This window comes from Pelodiscus sinensis, chromosome 4 (genome assembly GCF_052426305.1).
Source record: "Pelodiscus sinensis isolate ZL-2025 chromosome 4, ASM5242630v1, whole genome shotgun sequence".
Classification (NCBI taxonomy): domain Eukaryota; kingdom Metazoa; phylum Chordata; order Testudines; family Trionychidae; genus Pelodiscus; species Pelodiscus sinensis.
This window is the reverse complement of record NC_143055.1, coordinates 17,495,100-17,501,587: the sequence shown is the minus strand read 5'-3', so window position 1 is coordinate 17,501,587 and position 6,488 is coordinate 17,495,100.

Sequence of the window (6,488 nt, the reverse complement as noted above, 5' to 3'; positions counted from 1 at the left end):
ATGGGAAGGGATATGGGTGCAGGAGAGGATTCTGGCCTGGGGGAAGGGTATAGGAAGGGTGCAGGGTCTGGGAGGGAGTTGTGACCCGTGACGGAAGGTGCAGAGAGTTCGGGTGGTGACCTGGGGCAGGGAGCTGGGGTGTAGGAGGAAGTGGGCTGCCAGAGACCGGCTTAGGCAGCTCCTGACCAGCAGCTCAGCAGGACTCTCAGGCAGGCTGCCTGTCTGCCACAACCCCAAACCACTCAAAACGGATGGCTGCTCCGTTTGGCTCTCTGTGCCATGTGCGGGGGACGGGAGACTTTGCGCACTGCTCCCGCTGATGGCATGGTTTCTTGCCTCTGATTGGTCAGTTTTTGTAGCCAATAGCCAAAGTCCCTCCTCTAACACATTGCACAGTGTGGCACATGGAACAGCCAGTTGCTCTGAGCAGTTTGGGGTTGCTCCATGCCTGAGGTTCCTGGCGGGGTAGGCCACAGGCCAAATTGAAAGGCATGGTGAGATAGATCTGACCCATGGGCTATATCTTGCCCACCCCTGTCTTGGTTCCTTTGCTAAGCACGGCCCACTTGTATCCAGGAATCATGTTTGATGTGTTACTCTGAGGCCGGTCTAAGAATGCTCATATCCTGAGCAATGGATGTTGTTTTTATAGGAGGTGCTAGTTAAGAGTTTTGTTGTGCTTTCTTCTGGCTTTGGCCTAATGCCTATTGCATTCATTCCTAAAAATATACAGGGAGATCATACTTTAAGGCATAAGCACAGGAAGCAAAGTTAAAGCTGAGCATTCAGCCTCAACTATGCATTTCTAGATGCTTGATTTCTCAACCTTAATGTTATGTAAGCAATATGTATTTTTGTGTATTATACACACAAGTACACATGCCCAGTGGTCATTGTTCTGTTGTCTCTCCTTCATTGATACACATTGCTTAACTTCACTGGAGATTTTTGCTTGAAAATGGCAGGCTTGCATAACTGATCAGTTTTTTACCTGGAGATCAGAAAAGGTCGCAGACGCCTGGAGAAGGGCAATCACTGTCTATCTTTAAAAAAGAGGAACAAAGAAGACCCAGGGAATTAGATGTTTTTGGCCTAACTTTGGTACCAAGAATGATACTGCAACAAATGATTAAACAAGTCTGCATTGGCCAAGTCTATGACAATGGATCCAATATGGCTGGAAAGTACAATGGAGTACAAGCAGTTCTTCTTGAAAAAAATCCAAACTGTATTTTCTCCACTTGTGGCAACCACACACTAAATCTTGTTGGGGTTGATTGCGCTGAATCATGCAAGGAAGCAATCGTATACTTTGGAACAATCCAGGAATTGTACAACCTCTTCAGTAGCAGTCTCAAAAGTGGGAAAATCTGAAGCAGTATCTGCCTGTTTTTCCTTCATGACATGACGACAAGATGGTCAGCATGAATTGATGGCATTAAACTAGTTGCACAACATTTGGATGCTGTGAGAGCGGCATTAAGTGAGCTTGAACTTCTTACTCTCCCAGCACAGACTTGCACTGAGCTTATGTCAATTCAGAAGTATACATCCAAATTTGAAAGCATTTTAATGTCGTCCATGTGGATGAAGTGGCTAAAAATGATCTACAAAACTAATCCTGTAATTGAAGCATGCAATGCTATATTAGATGTTGAGGGGGATAACATTGGGCAACTTCTTAAAGATATTCAAAAGATTCATGATCAATGGGACGTAATCCTTTCTGAGTCCAAATCAGTAGCACAGGGTATTGACACTTCATCTGAGTTTTCCACCAATCATAGCCTAACATCTCAATCTGATACTGAAAGTCACTATCAAGTCAATTTTTGTTGTTGTTATTGAGTCCATCAAATCTGGTCTCACACGTCGATTTGAGTCACTGCAATAAATTTGTACCCTTTTTGGATTCTTTTGGGAGTTTAGAGAACTAAGTGATAAAGATCTCTTTTCAGTGACTGAACAGTTTCAACAAAGATACAACAATGGAATTTCAAGAGATCTGTGATGAAATCGTCTTCCTGAAACGTATACGTTCCACCAACTTTGTATCAGACTGCAAGCCAAAAGAATTGCTTTAAGAAATATTCGATATCAGCCTGTCGACTATATTTCTTAATAGCACAATTGCATTATGTATTTTTGCCCGTCTCCCTGAATCAGTGGCTACAGGTACTTGTTAAAACAAGTATCATCATTCTGCAATGGGACAAGAGCATTTGAATGGGCTTGCAATGATTCACGTTAACAGTGATATTACATGTAAATTAGATTTTTCTTGAATCATAAACAAGTTTGTAACCAACAAAGCCAGAAAAGCATTCCTAAAATGAAGAGTTTTGCTTGCAGTGGAAACTCACAATGAAAGTTACATTAATATATAAGCTATTGGTATAATGACTTAATTGCTAATAAATAAATGTCTCTAGTGCTTATTTTCATATATTCTTTTGGTTTTAGATTGACCATGTGGATGAGTAGTTAGATACATTGGGGGCCTGGGGCTAAAGATGGGCTGAGGCCTCTAAATTCAAAGTGGCCCAGGCCTCTGTCATTCTCTAGGACGGCCTGCTTACTTTTCTGCTTACTGAATATCTGGTAACAGTATTGTTTTTGCAACCTTCATTACAGAAAATGTAATAAAATTTTACTTGCACAAAGAGAAATCTGATAGTGTGGCAGTGCTTGAAAATTCACTTCAGTAGCTGAAGGGTTGCAGTATTCTTTACACCCCCACTGACGCTTTACTCCTTAATAAATTAGAACAACCTACAGTCTTACCAAAAACCGAAACACACCACCACATAAAATATTGTACAAATATCCTGACTTCTAGACCTCCACAGAAATATTTCAGACTTACCATTTGCATCTCATCACATGCTAATTGGTGGGCATAAAGAGAGGTACAGAAATCAGACCTAAAATGTTTGTGTCAGTCTGAAGTTTTTCCTGTTGTAAAGTTCCTATACATGATGGTGAGGCCAATAGAACTGGTAGAAATCTTTAAAATGCACTCACTGTACATGTATGTCTCCTGACTACATAAGTGTGCAAAAACATGTGCCCCGTTTGTTTTGCTTTGAAATCAACGATTATAGTTAAAACAAACTTGCATCTTGTGGCACAGAGAGAGAGTGAATATTGAAGTTTTATCCTAGTCCCCGGTCATGTATAGTAAGGGTCACAGAAATTTCTTAGGTCCAGATCACTGGCAAGCTTTGCTGGCAGAAGATGGCCTCATGCACAGCCCTGCAGGTATCAGGGGAGTACAAAGACAGTGTATGTGCATCTCTCTTCTGAGTTTCAGTATGTAGTCCTTGGTCACTGCCAAGGATCAGAGTCTGAATCTTGATCTTTAGTATTTATGGTGTTGTGCTTGTATTTATCCACCTAGTAATAGTTATCTGCTAGATAACTATTAGGTGCCAAATACTGGAACTTTAAACTTCAGGGTTGTCCTGTTGTAAGAATTATCTCTGTTCTGTGTCCTTTGGGGTTGTATTTCATGAGCTGCCTTCAGGTGTTTTTTTTTCCTGAGTGATTTTTGGGGACGAAGGAAGCTTGCTCAGCTATGTCACCACTTCTGGTGAGGTGAGGCTTGGGCAAATGGATGAATTGTGTGTTGTGTTCTAAATCTATCTAGTCAAGAGAGTCATCCTGGTTACTTGCAGTAGGGCATTCCCACAGCAGACTGCCTTCTCTAGCTCTGATTCTTGGCATCATCAGCTATATCCTGTCTGTTGGTCACAATATTCTTGGAGTAGCAGGGAAAGAGGCAATGCCTTAAATACATAGACCAAAACCCACTGAGAACTTTGAAGAGAAGGATCAGAAATGTGAGCTGTATCTGATACTGAATAGAGTCTGGATAAATCTGTGTTGCCAATTTGGGTGCACAGCATAATTTATTACATTTTTTTCCTGAGCAAAAATAAGCATTGGAAATCTGAATTACACATATAACTATCCAGTTTGATTAATGACACTCTTAGATTGCAATTCATAAAACAAAATGCACCTTTACTCTGCACGCTGACAAGTTCAAAGTGATATGAATTAATGGCCCTGTTCCGACAGCTGCACATTCCCAACATATGCAGTCATAAATATCTAGAAATGCCATGGATCATTGTTGGAAAAACATCTGGCACGTCTTTATATCCTCTGTCCTCTTCTGATAGTGGTAACTTTGCTCTATCTTTGTTCCCACATGATTTCAAAGTCTGTGTGCTGATCTAGATTGTGCTATAGAGGTTCTTACTCTGCATCCACCACTAAACACCTTCTAGCTGTGCTCTGAGCTGTGTGACTATCTCTTGGGGGTGTTTTTCTCATCTGTGCCCCAGGAGGGTCATGTGAAGTAATGGGGGTTCTGTTTTGGGAGGTGTTTGAAAATATATATACATGTAAAACAACCTAAGATAAAGGTGAATCAAAAGAATGGGCCTTGCATTGGTTTGATTTGTGCTGCTCATCAGCTCTTGTGAGAGGTCATTCCGTAGTCAGTCCCTGAGAAAGCTCTGTCTCTTGTGCAGACAAGTTTGGTCCTTATTGAAAAGCGTTCCCTTGTGCCAGAGGAGCTAAGTCCTCCAGCCCAGTCTTCATCTCAGAGCCTTAGTTCATCTTGTAGTTACCCTGGGCCTAAGCCATGGCGCACCTTGAATTTGATTCAGTATTCTAGGGGAAGCCAGTGTAGGTAGTAGAGACCTTGTGGTGACCTGCTTTGCTGGGGAGATCATGCCCGCGTGTATCACAGTGCTGTAGCCCAGCTGAGAGGTGATGAAGACATATATAACTGAGGCGAGGGCCTCGTTTGCCATGCTGGGATGGTGTCTCCTAGCCACTGGAGAGATAGTAGAATTAAGTGTTACTTACAGATGAGGCTACATCCAAGTTCAGTGTCAGCAAGGAATCCCTGAGCTACAGATGGAACTGACAACTTGTTGGTGTGCCTTGAATCAACACGACAGTATTGGGGCAGCAAATTCTTCAAAATGTGCACCAGTGTAATCTCTGTCTTGGATGGGTTCAGCTTTAGCTAAGGATATGTTCATTAAAGACTTGAGGTTCTCAGGTAACAGGGAGTCATATACTTAACTTACAGCCTACCTGCTTTGCTGTTTGCTTGAATAGTTCCTTCCCATTTGGGCTGTGATAGGCAGCCCTTCCTCCACTCAAATCAGCTGATGGCACCTGGGTCACAAGGTGTCATGGATCTGCTAGGGCTAGAGTCTATGCCCCAGCCTGTAACCAAGCCCCTTCCATCCAGACCAAGTACTGCAACGATCATCCCACTTCATTGAAAAAATCACACCCATGCAGCTATGGGTGTCTAGAACAATTTTCAATGTAAGCTCCTCAGGCTTTTAAAATTGGGCAGGTTGACTTTATCAGATATCACCCTCAAAGTGATCACTTTAGGAAAAGTGGTCAGCCCCAGTTAACAGGGCTTTGTCTTTACATATCTCAGCACCTAGTCACCGTGATATTCTGGGCACAACATGGCTATACTAATGCTGCAGGATGACAACTGGCACTTATTAAACTGTTGCGCTATCACTGCAAAGAGGGTGAGACTGACCAGAGCTAGTTCCTGGTCCTCCTCTGACTTGCACTGGATTACACCAATGGCTTGTCTGCCTACCCTATACCATCGTGTGGTGTAGCAAGAATTGAATCTGTTGCATGGTGTGTAAAACACTGTTCATCACCTGTTTTGCAGACACGGATGGACGGGGACAGACTATGTCCTTGTGTTCATAGGCTACCCTCCCCCATCACCCCCCAGCATTTCCATTGACTGGCTAAAGTGCTAAATGTAATGTTAAAAAACCCTTTTCCCCTAGTGTAAGGTATGGCCTGTAAAAGAAGTTAAACATAGATGCAAGTCTTTGAAGGCCTAGAGCAGGGGTACTCAACACGTGGCCCACGGGTGGGAGCCAAAACAAAAGAGTAATCAATATAATGATCTTCTGTTGATATGCATTTTAGTAGTTAATGCTAGTGCTCATTAAAAGTGCTGTCATAGGGGTAGAAATCGGGTAAATACTGCATTTGATTAATATCAGCAAAAGTGACTTAAATGGGGCCTGTGTGTTGTGTAGTCTTGCCTTAATCTTTGTATTCATGCCCATCAGTGTGAAAGAAACTATTTTCATCTATACGCAAGCACGCTTAAGTTGCAGCCCCCAGCATATGCTGAAAGTATCATTGTAGCCCTGATCTAGAGCCCTGCAGGCTGGCTAGTTGCACAGCTGAAATCCAGGATTCTGTCTACAGTGGCACACTTTTCCGGAAAAGGGATGCTAATGAGACACTTCAGAATTGCAAATGCCGCAGGGGATTTAAATATCCCCCGTGGCATTTGCATGAACATGGCTGCTGCTTTTTTCTGGCTCGGGGCTTTGCTGGAGAAAAGCGCCAGTGTAGACGGGATCTTTCGGAAAATAAAGCCTTTTCCAGAAGATCCCTTCCTCTTAAAA